The sequence below is a fragment of the Chiloscyllium plagiosum genome, chromosome 48 (genome assembly GCF_004010195.1).
Source record: "Chiloscyllium plagiosum isolate BGI_BamShark_2017 chromosome 48, ASM401019v2, whole genome shotgun sequence".
Lineage (NCBI taxonomy): Eukaryota > Metazoa > Chordata > Chondrichthyes > Orectolobiformes > Hemiscylliidae > Chiloscyllium > Chiloscyllium plagiosum.
In genome coordinates, this window is record NC_057757.1 from 1,667,992 (window position 1) to 1,684,407 (window position 16,416).

The 16,416-nt window shown below is 42.7% G+C and overlaps 1 long non-coding RNA gene across 2 annotated transcripts; it reads left to right on the plus strand.

The window, feature by feature from the left end:
- The first annotated feature begins 534 nt into the window (after window positions 1–534).
- Window positions 535–16,090, plus strand: LOC122544420. Of its 2 annotated transcripts, none has more exons than XR_006310335.1 (5): window positions 535–748; window positions 6,408–6,517; window positions 13,778–13,884; window positions 14,438–14,494; window positions 15,666–16,090. It is a non-coding gene; the product is annotated as an uncharacterized LOC122544420 (long non-coding RNA). The 2 variants fall into 2 exon arrangements; XR_006310334.1 differs by having other exon boundaries at window positions 539–748; window positions 13,775–13,884.
- The last annotated feature ends 326 nt before the right edge of the window (window positions 16,091–16,416 follow it).

Below are 16,416 nucleotides of genomic sequence, written 5' to 3' on the forward strand. Positions count from 1 at the left end.
ATGGGCAATTTAGCATGGCCAATTAACTTGACCTGCATATCTTTGGACTGTGGGAGGAAACCGGAACACCCGGAGGAAACCCACGCAGACAGAGGGAGAATGTGCAAACTCCACACAGACAGTCACCCGAGGCTAGAATCGAACCTGGGTCCCTGGTGCTGTGAGGTGGTTACTTACACATATCGAGGTGACTGATACATAAAATGGAGACATGTCACCACAAGTCATAGAGGTTGCTGTTTTGAGGTTGGAGCTTCTCAAAATCACTGAAACATTCCAGAACCAATTTGGCATAGTAATACTTGATGAGACAATGCAGATGGAACTTTATTCTGTAACTAAATAATACAAGTTGTGTTAGATGAGACTGTGCAGATAGAGGCTTACTCTGTAACCAAACAAGCTAGGAGTATTCAATAGGGACTATAATAGATGAAATTTTACTCGATATCTAACCTGTGCTGCACATACCCTATGAGTTTTTGATAAGATGGTGCAGAAGAAGATTTACTCGAGACCCGTATTTTAGTTCAGTAAGTTCATTGTGCCTGACCATTTCTTTTTTGGTTTCAGATGTGACACATTGAAGGATTACTGGTACATTGGAGAAAACTGAATTCCTGGTCCATACGTTGACTGTCACCATCGTGACAGTAGTGGTGGTTCTGATAATCATAGTCACATTGATAGTACTGACTGTGTATTGTACAAGATACCAACATATGGTCAAGCAAAACCATTCATCAAGGTATTTTAGTCACCGCCTCTAACATCTCCTTCTTTGTGGCTCAATGTCAATGGAATAATATTCCAGAGATTCTGCATTTAATTCCACAATGGCAGTTTGAGACTCTGAATTCTGTTTTAAAAATCTGTAAATAAGCTATTGCCTCCAGTTATAGTGGCCATGGAGTTGCTGGATTCTTGTAAGTGCCCAAATAATCCACAAATATTTTTGGGAATTACCCAGTTTGTTCAATAAAACTGCATTTTGCCAGTAACAGCAGCAGTGGGTGGAGCAACAGCGAGGACTGGGGGTTGCTGGGAAGGTAAATCTAAAATTATACAAACTTACCTTGTGCATAGGCAGAGCGCACACTGATCAGGAGCGGACATGGGATTGCTGAGTAAGTGAAGCAATATACTTGGGTCGCTGTGTTACCTGAAACATTACTTAGGTAGTATCTCCCACCCATCCTCCTCGTCTAACCAAAAAAAAGTTTCTGTGAGCCGGATTGGTAAGATAACTAGTTTTTAAAAAAAATTCTTTATGTTTCTACAGTCTCTTTGGGAATTTAGTACAGTGGGAATGGCGGTTCGGGCAGTTGAATGTTCCTTCTGCAGAATGTGGGAGGGAAGTGTCACCTCCAGTGTCCCTGCTGACTGCATCTGTGGGAAGTACACCCAACTCCAGCTCCTGGAAAACAGCGTTCGGGAACTGGAGCTGGAGCTGGATGAACTTTGGATCATTCGAGAGGCAGAGGGAGATATTGAGAGGGGTTACAGGGAGGTAGTCACACCTCGGATACAAGAAAAGGGCAAATGGGTTACTGTCAGGGGACGGAAAGGGAACTGGCAGGCAGTACAGGGAACCCTTGTGGCCGTTCCCCTCAATAACAAGTATACCGTTTTGGATACTGTTGGAGAGAGCGACTTACCAGGGGTAAGCTATGGGGTACAGGTCTCTGGCACAATGTCTGCCCTTGTTGCTCAGAAGGGAAAGGGGGAGATGAGCAGAGAATTAGTCATTGGGGACTGCAGGGTTTCTGTTCCATGTACCCAATAAAGAGGCAGGCATAGCTGGGTCCCATGCAGGTGCCTATGGCTACCCCTTTGGTTTAGAAGAAGTGGGAGGATTGGAAGAAGTTGTTAAGGGTGAGGACTAGTTCAGCCAGACGGATAAGGGTATCGGTGGAAGGGTACTGGTTGGGATGGTGTGAGATCAACTTCACCAACACCTTTCACCCCAACCTCAAATTCACCTGGACTGTTTACTGACACCCTCATCCACCTGGCTAAACTGGTCCTCACCATGAACAACTTCTCCTTCCAATCCTCCCACTTCCTCCAAACCAAAGGAGTAGCCATGGGCACCCGCATGGGACCCAGCTATGCCTGCCTCTTTGTTGGGTACGTGGAACAGTCCATCTTCCGCGGTTACACAGGCACCACCCCCATCTGTTCCTCCACTACATCGATGACTGTATCGGTGCTACCCTCGTGCTCCCATGAGGAGGTCGAACAATTCATTAACTTCACCAACACCTTTCACCCTGATCTCAAGTTCACCTGGACCATCTCGGATACCTCCCTCCCATTCCTGGACCTCTCCATCTCCATCTCTGACGACCAACTAACCACGGACATCTAAGACAAGCCCTCCGACTCCCACAGCTACCTAGACTACAACTCCTCCCACCCTACCTCCTGTAAAAAATGCCATCCCTTATTCCCAACTGCTCTGCCTCTGCTGCATCTGTTACCAGAATGACAAAGAAAATCCCTGATGGCCTCCTTCTTCCAAGATTACAATTTCTCTTCCCACGTGGTCAACAATGTCCTCCAGTGCATCTCCTCCACATCGCGCACCACTGCTCTTGAACCCCACCCCTCGCAATGCAACAAGGACAGAACCCTTCCCCCCCTCTCCCCGGACCTCACCTTCTACCCCACCAACCTTTGCATACATTGGATCATCCTCCATCACTTCCGCCACCTACAAACAGACTCTACCACCAGAAATATATTTCTGTCCCCATCCATACCAGAGTTCCAGAGAGACCATTCCCTCTGCTACTCCCTCATCAGGGACACACCCTCCCATCAGCCACACCTCACTCCTGGCACCTTCCCCTGCCACCACAGGAAATGCAAAATCTACACCCACATCACTCCCCTCACCTCCATCCAAGGCCTTAAAGGGTCCTTCCACGTCCGACAGAAATTTACCTGTACCTCCACCAATGGCATCGACTGTATCCATTGCACCCGATGTGGTCTCTTCTACATCGGGGATACAGGATGCCTCCATGCGGACTGTTTTAGAGAACATCTCTGGGACACCACGCACCAACCAACCCCACTGCCCTGAGGCTGAACACTTCAACTCCCCCTCCCACTCCATCAAGGACATGCAGGTCCTGGGCCTCCTCCATCGCCAAACCCTTACCGATGCTTGGAGGAAGAACGCCTCATATTCCACCTTGGGACCCTGCAACCATAAGGGATCAATGTGGATTTCAACAGTTTCCTCATTTCCCCTGCCCCCAACATTACCCCAGTCCCAAGCCTCCAACTTGGCACTGCCCTCCTAACCTGTCCATCATCTTTCTCATCTATCCACTCCACCCTCCTCTCCGGCCCTTCACCTTCTCCCTCACCTTCATCTACTTATTGCATTCTCAGGTACCTTCCCTCTAGCTCCCCCCACACCACCCCATTTATCGCTCAGCACCCCCAGCCACAAACCTCATTCCTTATGCCCAAAGCGTCGATTCTCCTGCTCCTCAGATGCTGCCTGACCTGCTGGGCTTTTCTAGCACAACACTCTCGACTCTGATCTCCAGCATCTGCAGTCCTCACTTTCTGCCAAGTTAGTGTCTGATGTCTGACATAGAGGGTCTTCAGAGCAAGCAGAGCAAGCAAGCAATCTGAAGTCACCTGGTACCCACTCTGATGTCCGTGTCGAGAATTCTCAGCAGCCATTTTCCTCGCTGCCAGAAGTATGATAGAAAGCTGCATATTAATGAGGTGATCCACTGTAAGCAAGGTTGTTAACCAAGCAATAATCCTCCTTTAATTGGCAACTCACCACTCCTTAGTGGGTACATCACATTGACACCCTATTTTAAAAGTGCTGCAAATTGTTCCCGGCATCAACTTAGGCCTCACTGGCCTTTTCACACGATTCTGCTGCATTTCAAACCATAGCTCAGGTCATTCAGCCCCCTATAGGACTCTGCCTGAAAAAAAAAGGATATATTTGAAAAGAAAAGCAAAATGGATTATGGAGACTAAACCAGTGAGTGGAACTGGGTGGATAGATCCATCAAAGAGCCACTAAACTAAAACAAAGAACTGCTGATATGTAAAATCTGAATCAGAAATTGCTGGAGAAACTCAGCAGGTCTGGCAGCATCTGTGGGAAGAAAACAGAGTTAATATCTTGAATCCAGTGACTCCTCATTCTGGCTGACTATATTCCTCGTTACAAAATGTTTGTCTTTTATTCAATCAGTTAATCCGTGTAAACATGAAGGTTCCTGGGATGGTGTTGAATGTACCTGCCAAATACCATACGAAGGACAGTACGGTGAATTATCTCCCAAACTATCCCTAGTAAGTTGCATCTGTTTTATAATTTATCTGGTTATTAGTTTACATTGCAGTGACAGACATCAAATTATTTTTAAAATTAAACAATATGGCAACACTACAACTCACTAATAATATGAAATATGACAATATATTTTAATAAGGAAATATTACACTTCAATATTAGCATGGGAAAAGGCTACATCTCAATATTAACATAAAGAACATCTACCCCAATAATAACATAGAGACTACTATGCTTCAGTATCAGCAATAATTTGCCTTAATCCTAACACAGAGAACGCTGCGCTCCAATATTAATGCAAGTAATGTTACACTCCAATACTAACATCAGTAATATCATTCTGTTTAAATATCGAAAAATATTACACCCATTATCAATACAGGGAACATTACACCACAATCATAACATAGTGAATGTTACATTCCAATATTAAGATGGGTGCACAGACACTGGGGAGTCAGAAAGTAAGTTACTTGCTGCAGTATTCCTAGCCTTTGACCTACTCTTGTAACTGTTGTATTTATACGGTGAGTCCAGCTGAATTCCTGCTTAATGGTCACCCACAGCACGTTGATAGTGGGGGATTCAGTGATGGTAACACCATTCAATGTCAAGGGACTGTGGCTGGACTGCTTTTTATTGGAGATGGTCATTGCCAGGCATTTGCCTGGTCCAAACGCACTTGCAACTTTTCAGACTAAGCCTAGACATTGTTGCATTTGAGCTGGACTGCTTCAGGAGTAGTGCTGAATGAGCAAAGATCCTTGCCTCTGACCTTATGATGGAGGGAAGGTCATAACATGATAGCTGCTCTGACCGTGGCCTCAAATACCTTTTCCTGCCCATTCCCCCATCCTCTGACTCCCTTATCTGTGGAATTATATACTGCAAAGGGTTGCCTAGGCTGGGTCACTAAGTAAAATCAAGACTGAGATAGACAGGTATTGAATCAGTAAGGGAATAATGTTTATGAGGTAAAGGTAGGAAAGTAGAATTGAGGATAATTCATCAACTATAATCTCACTTAATTAGAGAGAAAAAAACCTAATTGGCTCAATGGCCTATTTTAGATTAGATTAGATTCCCGACAGTGTGGAAACAGGTCCTTCGGCCCAACAAGTCCACACCGACCCTCTGAAGAGTAACCCACCCAGACCCAATTCCCTCTGATTAATGCACCTAACACGATGGACAATTTAACATGGTCAATTCACCTGACCTGCACATCTTTGGACTGTGGGAGAAAACCCACGCAGACGCGGGGAGAACGTGCAAACTCCACACAGACAGTTGCCCGAGGCTGGAACAGAACCCGGGTCCCTGGCGCTGTGAGGCAGCAGTGCTAACCACTGAGCCACCGTGCCGCCCTAACTCTTAATCCTAACTCTTCTGGTCTCATGGTTTTTGTAAATCAAAATATTTTGTTTGTTTCTGCATTTCCCTGAATATGACATTTAGGCTTATTTTTGTCTGTAGGAGACACGAACTGGGATGAATCTGATTTGCATTTCCACCTCCCACCCCTGTGCTTCAATTAGCCTCAGGTTGGCCATATCCTTGACCCATCCCCACCCCAACAACTTATCCACTTTATATATTATCAATTCACAAAGCCTATTGTAAAAACTGGACTACATCCAAGAGCACATAAATCCCCCAAATAAACAATTGGATCACATAATTGCACACCTCAACAAATGTCTAAACTGAAACCATGAAAGCTATTGAAAGCACTTAAAAAATTAGATACCTTTTAAAACTTTTCCCACTTTCATGCAGCTAATGTAAAATATCACTACTCTTGCATAAAATCAGCAAACCTTCCAAAGACTGACCTTTAATGAAACTGCCACAATATGAAATATCTTGTTTATAAAAATAGGATACTTTGGAGCTCACATCTTCACCTGCCCTCAGAAAACAGACAGACAGCATAAATGTAGATGGAACATCCACCCATATTGTTTGGAGGCAATTTTTGTGCTATCCTGCTTGCGTTAAACTAAGGTGTACAGCTTATTGTTACAAACGTAAATAAGGTACTAACACATGTTGCAATGTATTACAGGAAATGTGACTTATGCCATCAGAGTGACAGTAAAAATAGAGAACAGGAATTACTCCATTGAACTGGCAAACAGATCATCTGAAACATTCTCAAAGGAGTTTAAGGAACAGGTTGGAAACTTTCCATATACTTGTATTGAATGGCAATTCTTAGAAATTGTTTTGAAAATATTATACATTTTATGACAAATGAGGGCATCTTGGTGAATTCAAATTGGGATTGTTTTCTCTTCTTAAGTGTGACACAGTGAGGAATTATTTGATTAGCTATTTTTTTCCTGTTCACCTTTGTCCCTTTATTGAGATAGGTCGAAGGGTGTGTATCTTTTAGGAGTTGTCGGTGTCTGCAGGGATCATAATAAATCGCATGTTAAACAGGGACCGTTCACTTTACTTTTTTTTAAAATCATGTCCGTACCTTCTCTTTGAAATGACTTATCTCTCAAATCCCAAACTTTATCCTTTTCTATAGAAACAGCATACACGAGTACTCTATATAAACAGCATATCCGAGTTACCATTTCCGTGGCCTGTCTTTCTCTATCTCTTTCACACAAGTACACAGGAGTATGTTTATCTGCTAATCTTTTTGTTTCTTCAGATGCAATTTATATCAACAGATATGAACACTTGAGATCACAATGACAGGGTACGAATCTCAGAACAGGATTTATAGTCCTGATAAATTTATATTATGTGCAATAAAAATAACATGGGATTCATGTTCATTGAAATCTGTGCAGATATGCAAATAATTGCTCTGTAACGGATGATGAAGGTTTAAAGCTACAGGTCAAGGAGGAGAGCAAAATTCCCCTCTGTTGAGAAGAAGTTACAAAGAGGTAACTGGAAATGAGATTAAATTAAAAGCCATGTTACACAATCATGCCTATTTTGGCCTCAGATTTGCCTATTTATATCAGATCTTCAAGAGCTGAATGCATAGGGCAGATGAAATTCAGCTCCATTGATTATATCTGTTGGATCTTGCTTTACTGTCATAAAGCAGTAACTAGCATTGAACATAATTTTTGCTGTTTTTCCTCTTCCCTCATGTTTTCAGCCAGGGCAGCATTGATTAGATTTGATTACTTACAGTCTGGAAACAGGCCCTTTGGCCCAACAAATCCACACTGACCCTCCAAAGAGCAACCCGCCCAGCCCCATTCCCCTACATTTACCCCTTCACCTAACACTACAGGCAATTTAGCATGGCCAATTCACCTTACCTGCACATCTTTGGACTGTGGGAGGAAACCGGAGCACCCGGAGGAAACCCACGCAGACACGGGGAGAATGTGCAAACTCCACACAGTCAGTTGCCCGAGGCAGGAATTGAACGCGGGTCTCTGGCGTTGTGAAGCAACAGTGCTAATCACTGTGCCACCGTGCCGCCCATCACAAAGCTATTTTCAACAATAAAGCAGAGAGGTTCAATGACAGCATGAGAAATGAAACGAAAACAGAATATCGAAGAAAGCTTGCAATCCAGGAATTGTATCAACAGTAACGATTCACCAAAGAAAATAATTTTGCTCTCAATTACACTCAGCAGTAAAATCGCACAGCCACACGAACACCTCATCTTAAATGTCTTTGTGTGGCGTGTCATTGTGTTGGGCACTGATTTAAAGCCATTCTTTCTCCTAAACAGCAGTGATTGCTCATGAAAATCTCCAACCAGACCCTATGCTACACTAACACTGTTTTAGCCACATGTAGAAGTTGACCTTTAAAACCTGCAAACATATCTCCAGAAATGAAGAGTCAACTCATATGCCAAGTATAAAAGTGAAGAAGTGGTGGTTGTCATGTTTACCAATCACCTTAGGGGGTCAGCTATGTGCAGGGTACGTCTTAAACTCCTGCATATTATTGCAGCACAGCCTGTATTGTCTGCCTACACCCTGATCCCTTACACCCAGTTAGAAAGTACAGGTCAATAAAACATTCATCTGTGGAGAGAAAAATTCAGGCTCCAAATGTCAGAATAGCATCTTGGGGCTGGAAAAGTGGGTGGGAGGGGTTAAGGTATATGCAAAAACAGGAATTTTGGGACCATGAAAATGAAGTCGTCATATATGCCGGGTTGATGTATACTGTAATTTTGATGGGAAATAACTCCTTGTCACACAAGCAATGTTGATTGTTGACTGTCTGTTTCAGGCAGAGCACTGTCACCTCCTTCTCAGAAGGTTGTGGGTTAAAGTCTCACTCCAGTTTATAATCCATGCTGAGATATGAGCCTACTGACATGCCGGCGAGATGAAGATAGGGTGGCAGGATCCCCATCACTGAAGGGGCTCAGTGAATCAGTTTGGTTTTATTACTCACCAGCTCACATTGATTCAATGTGTGGTTAGATTTCAAACTGAGAATCTGTGGGTTTCTAAACCCGTTCCACAATCACTGCACTTGACAAACTGCTCTCATTTATCAGGGGTTTGCTTTTGCCAACCCATTTGCTTTCTTTGAAATATCCTCGGCATCATTTTCATCTCCACTGACTGTCTGATACTCTGGTGGGAGGGGCTCATAGGCCTGTTGATTTCACGGGGTCAGCAATCACCTCTGGTCAAGCTGAAAATGATGACGAGAAACCTTTGTTGTGTTAACAGTGCCAACCTGAATGTGCGTTAATCGCTATTTATGCCGAGTTGGTGATGATACAAATGAGGAGCTTCTTTGTCCACTTCAAAGGGCAGTTATTATCACCCTTGTGGGCCAAGGGTGACACGTAGGCTGTACAGGTCTGGGTGACAGAATTCCTTCTCTAGACAGTGAAAGTGTTGGAATTTTACAACAATACAACAGATTCATGGTCATTTTCAATTATAACAAAGCTTTGATTTCCATACAAATTCTTAAAATTCCATACTTAGACCTGAATTCACAGTCCTCCAACTTAGAAGCCAGCAATGTAGTCACTGAAAGATTATTTTGTTCCATTTGAGAGTATAATCTCAACGTTTTACTCATATTGCTGTCCTGATATGTACAACTATTAATTTAAAGGTAATTGAAAGCTTCTTCTGAGCATGTCCTTTTAACTGTGAGCTAATTCACATTTCAGAAGCATTCACGACTTCAGCTCGTGCCAAATTACAAAAATGTATCGTTCTGGTACTTTTAGAAAAGGGATTATATACAGAAGAAGACCATGCTCCTGGCTCAGCCTTACAAGTCAGACATGGAGAAAAGAATGCTCTGGTGCATGGGCGCTCTTCCAGTTAGTACTCTATCATTTACAGAAAGGACATGCCTTAGGAGATGTGGAGAGACTCTTTTGGACTTGAAATCGGGAACTAGGAGAGGAAGATATGTTGGAAAATGTAAAGAAAATCTCAATACATAACAAAGCGCAGGCTATGCAATTGAAGATTTTACATAGGGCTCATATGGCACCAGAGAGGCTAGCTAAGTTCAAGAGAGGAGCGTCACCAGGGTGTCCCAAATGTAAAATCAGTATAGGCACTCTCACACAATGCTTTTGGTCATGTTGCAAGATCTGGAGATACTGGGGTGCCATAGTAAAGCAACTGAAGGAAATCCTGGGAATTGAAGTCAAAATGGTCCCAGTATTTCTTCTTCTGGGCTTGCCAAATTTGCCCTCTCTGGGGGAACACGGGAAGAGAATGTGTAACATTCTTCCCCACTGTGCGAGAAAGAACATTTTAATGAATTGGACATTGGAAAAAAAACCCAGGTCTTATGGAGTGGTGCAGGCTGGTGATGGAGCATCTCCCCCAAGACTACCTCACAAATATGGTGCACCACAACATGGAGCAGTTTTATAAGACATTGTGGCCCTTTCTAAATTATATTGATGCAGACTTATTGGCAATATTAATTGGGGCCGTGATATAGCTGTGAGGATCAGTTTGGACGCCCGAGGGGCACTGGGAGGGGGAATCTGGGGAAAAATATGAATGGGTGTAATGACTGGTGCTCCCAGGGGCAGGAGCTTCAGTGAAGGTGTGGTGTGCGAAATAATGTGATAAAATTTAATTTAAGTTAATTTGAATTCAACTTAATTAAATTTTTATGTAATTTGATTGTCGTTTAGTTTAGTAGATACATTTGTTCTGGTAGAATAGAGTAGTTTAATATTAATAGTACTGTGATATGACATTGTTGTACAACCTCTATCTTTTTGTATATTTTTTTACATATAGTTGCTTTGTAAAAGATTTGAAAAAGTTTTTAATAAAAATATTTATTTAAAAATGTATCATACACAACTAATGATGTGACTAGTGAGTTTTACATTCTCAAAGCTATTTCATAAACTGAGTAGCAATTAAGAGCCGAAGGCTTCATATAATGATGTTGCGAACGTATGAAATATTTGACACACTTCGTCTTAATTGTTGACCATCTGGTTGCAACCATTCCAGTATCGATCCTATAAGCATTTGTTCTGCAATTAATGATCCTCGAATTATTGATCTGGTCTGAATTAGTTCCTTATTTTCCCAGCGAGAAATGGATTGCTGCATAGTTCATTCAGCTCAGTGAAACTGTCAAATTAACTAGCATAGATAGAGGGTGGCAGGAGGCAAAGCATCTCTAACGTTTCCATGTTGAGCACAATTTATTTAGTTCATTGCACATACGTACAGGATAGCTGTATAGGCACCTATACGTGCACCATAAAGGGACCTTCAATTGTGTTTGGGGCTGATTACTGTGTTTCACCACACAATGTAATTACTGCAGGGTCATGCAGCTTAGAGAAAACATTTGAGAGATGTGAGAGATACATTGCCAAAGTCGCGATTTTGTTATCCACTAACTGTTCAACAGTTGATTGCTCTACGTGTGTCGAAGACAATTTCAAGGACTACTTTACATCTGCAAATACACCTTTGAGTTGGATCTCTGTATTAAGAGCTGAAAATGTGCTGCTGGAAAAGCGCAGCAGGTCAGGCAGCATCCAGGGAACAGGAGAATCGACGTTTCGGGCATAAGCCCTTCTTCCTGAAGAAGGGCTTATGCCCGAAACGTCGATTCTCCTGTTCCCTGGATGCTGCCTGACCTACTGCGCTTTTCCAGCAACACATTTTCAGCTCTGATCTCCAGCATCTGCAGACCTCACTTTCTCCTCTCTGTATTAAGATGTCACCATGACCAGAACATACAGCGCTGATACAGGAAATATGAGCTTACAGCAATAGGCCCCAAATGTTTGTAAGATTCGACTGATATTCTTGTGTTTCAGTCATAGTGGTTAACACGGTGAGGTCTACAGCTGCTGAAGCTGCAGAATTATCTTGCGGTTTCCATATTAAGGATTAATCTCCTGTAACCAAACCAGCGATAAAACTCACTTTGAAATTACAAAGAGCTGTGCGCTTTCTGTTAGTTTTATTGGACGCTAATAACTAACAACACTATTATTACTAGTTTTAAGAATACTGGGATACAGAAAAATTGCTGGTTGGGTGGGGAGGTTGGATATTATGTAATGAAACTTCTCAGACTATGTCCAGTTAAGTTGGCAAACTCTCTAAGGACCAATCCTTTATGGTGGGAGCACAGGTAACAGTATTAATCAGTACCCTAGCCAAGGAGTGGGACCTGTAGTTTCATTATGCAATGCTGTGAACGATCGATCTGTGTTTGGTAATTACTTTGCATGATGTGTCTGACTAATTTTTTTTTAGATTAGATTAGATTACTTACAGTGTGGAAACAGGCCCTTCGGCCCAACAAATCCACACCGACCCACTGAAGTGCAACCCCCCAGACCCATTCCCCTACATTTACCCCTACACCTAACACTACGGGCAATTTAGCATGGCCAATTCACCTGACCTGCTCATCTTTGGACTGTGGGAGGAAACCGGAGCACCCAGAGGAAACCCACGCAGACACGGGGAGAAAGTGCAAACTCCACACAGTCAGTCGCCTGAGTCGGGAATTGAACCCGGGTCTCTGGCGCTGTGAGGCAGCAGTGCTAACCACTGTGCCACCCCCGTGCCGCCCATGTTGACTTTCTTGAAAAAAAAACTGAAATTTAGTTAGGTCACAGCAGAATTGTCACCTCTCTTCCAAAGATTGGATCTCAGATAGACTGGTGGAATGAAAGACTTTAATTTTTGACAATTAATTCATGATACATGGGTGTCACTAGTTAGACCAGTATTTATTGTTCAGAGGGCAGTTAACAGACAGCCACTTTGCTGTGGGTCTGGAACCATAGTAGGCCAGACCAGATAAGGATGGCAGATTTCCTTCCCTAAAAAGCATTAATGAACCATTAATTTAATAATAATAATCATCAACAATGTCAACAAGAGTACCATCAGGATCGCTTTTTATTGAATTCAGATTTCACCATCTACTGCAATGGGTTTTGATCCTTTGCTCACAGAACATCAGGTGCTAATTCAGTGACATTACCAGTGTGTCATCATCTCCTAACTGAAGTTCACTATAAAGGTCAAAGACTTCTTATCCTCCTCTCCTACTCTGTTTGAAGCATTTACTGCCCATCCCCATTCTCCCTGCAAAGATGGTAGTACAAATAATGGGCTTGCAAGGCCTCAGCAGAGTCACTGCCAACCACACTGAATGAAACTGACATGAAACTGGAACCTTGTATAGGTGGTGTAAATTCAGCATTCAGTACAATTGATTTTAAATTGGCAATTCCACTTACACATATCAAGGTGGTTGATGCATGAAGTGGAGACATGTCACACAAGCCTTATGGGTTGCTGTTTTGAGGTTGGAGATTCTCAAAATTGATGAAACATTCCAGAACCAATTTTGCTGAGCACCTTGGCAACGCATCTGGCATAGTAGCGCTTGCTGAGACATTGCAGAAGGAACTTTACTCTCTAACGAAACAAAGCAAGGTGTGTTAAATGAGACAGTGCAGAGAGAGGTTTACTCTGTAACTGAACAATGCTAGGAATATTCAATGGGGACTATAATACCCAGTTTGTTCAATGAGACTTCCCACACCATTGTATGTTATCTCTTACCAGCCTCACGTGTGTCCAAGTGAACATCTCAAGGAACAGGCTCACCATGGGGATGGTGTGGGTACAGTGATAGTGTACCTTTGGAGACCCAGGCTTGAATTCCACTGGTTCCTAAGGAGCATGTGATAACATTGCTGAACAGTTTAAGTAGAAGATTTGGGAGGAGAAACGAGAAGGCTCATCATTAGCTCTCAGAGGATCAACAATAAATATTGGTGGATGTTCACTTATTTTTAAATTAACAGAAAGTATAATTAAGTATGATTCCAAATACATTGTCCAAGACTCCTCTGAGGACTGGACCCATAAAATGATATTCAGTATTACTCCAAGTCTGTACAATACACTAATACAGGTTGAAATGTTTGTAATCCAGCAGGACGAAGACCCCAAATCAGATATTGAAATGGTGGGAGGAGGACAACTGGGAGTGGCGTGTATCCCAAGGTTTAACTCTCAGCAACCTTGCTACTGCAAATGTTCACGGTAAGATTCAATGCTTTTCAAGCTCTAATCTTTTGGGATGTTCCTTAAGTCAGAATGACATGACCAGCGACTAAAGTGTGACAAGTTATCTCCAAACGATAGTGAAAGGAATTTATTTTAAACACAGCTTAATATTTTTGTTAGACAACCTAAGGTTAACAAATGTTCTCTCCCCTCCCCAACGCCCCCAAATCCCCAACCTGATGAACTGAAAGAATGCAAGATTTCCAATGCTGAGAACCTACAGTACTTGGGGTTGCTTTGAGATGCAGAGGTATTGGTTGTTGGGCTTTGAGATGATGTGGGATATGGACAGTGAGGGAGCTGAGGTTTTCTGATACTGTGAGACACAGAAGAGCTGGGATCTGGGACACTGTGGGAATTGGAATTGGGTGTTACAGGCGGTGTGAAGGCTGGTTTGCAGCATCTCACAGGGACCTCTGTCTGCAGAACACTGTCAGTGCTATGGACCAGAAGTAGATGTAGACTTTTCAATGCTGTGAAGATCAAAAGACTTTATAACAGTTGTGTTCAAATATTCATGTCTACCCAGATACTCAGAACTGAAGAGCCATTCGCCAGAACAGAGGACATGAACTCACCTTTCAGGGTAAGACTTTATTAGTTAATCCATTTCTATTCCACGGCCCAGAATGGAAAAGAGCTGCACATTTGTCCGTTGTCCTATTAAGATAGTATCAACTGTGAACTTAAAAACTAGGAGCAGGAGAAGGCAATTCAGTCTCTCCTGTCTGCTCCACCATCTAATACAATCATGGCTGATCTCACCCTGGCCTCAACTCCACTTTCCTGTCTGCTCCCCATAACCCTTCAAGCTAATTACAAATCTGTTTATCTCCTCCTTAAATTTATTCAATGCCCCAACATCCACCACACTCTGGGGTAGTGAATTCTATATATTAATGATCCTTTGAGGGAAGTAATTTATCATCATTGTTTGAAACTGCTAAGTCTAAAACAAGTCACTTAGTCTAAAACTATGATCACTCATTCTAAATTGCCCCACAAGGGGAACCATCCACTTATAGCTACCTTTTCAATCCTCATTAGCAGCTTACAGACTCGATATGACCTGGGAGGCTGCTACCCAGTGGTAGGTGGGTGTGAGCGTGTTTTGGGGGTGTAACGATCAGTCTGCTTGGAAGTTGACCAAACCCGTTAATGAGAGGAGTGCCTGACTCAACTCTGATTTGGGAGTGAGGGTTGGGGAATTAATGGGAACCAAGCTGTAGACTACAGCAGTCCGAACTTTTAATGCAGGATAATGGGGTGGATATGCCTGTTTTTCTCAGCCCCACATGCAGTGGGCTGTAACCTTCTGCTCATTTTAGAGGTGTTTAATCAAATACGTTAAGAAGATAAAACTCAGAGCAGGATAGACAATTTGGTTCATCAAACCTGCTCCACCAATCAACATGGTCATTTCACACCCACTCTCAGTATACATTGAGAGAGAAATATCTGTCAATCCCAGCCTTAAATATATTCAACGATGGAGCGACCTCAACCCTCTGGGGTAGAGAATTCCAAAGATAGACTTCCCTTTCAGTGAAGACATTTCTCTTCATCCCAGTCTGGGTCTCCAACTTTCCTGACATAAGGTGGCCAGAAGTGGACACTATTGCTCCAGATGCATAGCTTTAAACCAGGGAAGCATCATTCCCTCCCCTTTGTCATTGCGCTGCGTTGACATAATCAATTGCCAGACATTAAAAAGGCTGTTTTTATATTCAATTCAATATTCTGTTTTTATTCTTCAGATCAAAATGGTGAGGCTGCAGATGACGGAAGCATACACTGTTTAAGTTCTCCTGGTCTGATTAACACCTCACCTTCTCCACTCCAGAAACCATGCATCAGACTGACAAACAGAACTGGTCTGCAACGATCTGATTACGACATCATGTGGAACCATTTTTTTTCTTTCCTTGATTTAGTTCCATTAAAAGATCACAGTTAATTATTTGTTATATTTGGTTTTGATCTTAAGGCCAGGAAGCTTGCATGAAAATCAGTGGGGGTCAATTACCGTGTGTGTCCCATAGGATATCAAATTAACTTGTCAAGGGTGAAGGGAAGGGACATTCCTGCAATGGAATACCTGATGGTAATTAGGTGTGGGGTTTCAGGCTGGTTCCTTCCCTTATCCCTGGTGCTGAATCCACCTTTGGTATCCCTCATGCTGAGCTGAACCCAGGTTGGCACCTTCCTGTGCTGTGGGGATGCAGCAGTAGGACACAGCTTCCAAATATCAATGATTCGGAGATGCCGGTGTTGGACTGGGGTGTACAAAGTTAAAAATCACACAACACCAAGTTATAGTCCAACAGGTTTAATTGGAAGCACACTAGCTTTCGGAGAATCACTCCTTCATCAGGTGGTAGTGGAGGGCTCAATCCTAACACACAGAATTTACAGCAAAAATTTACAGTGTGATGTAACTGAAATTATACATTGAAAAATTGATTGTCTGTTAAGCCTTTCATCTGTTAGAATACCGTGCTAGTTTCA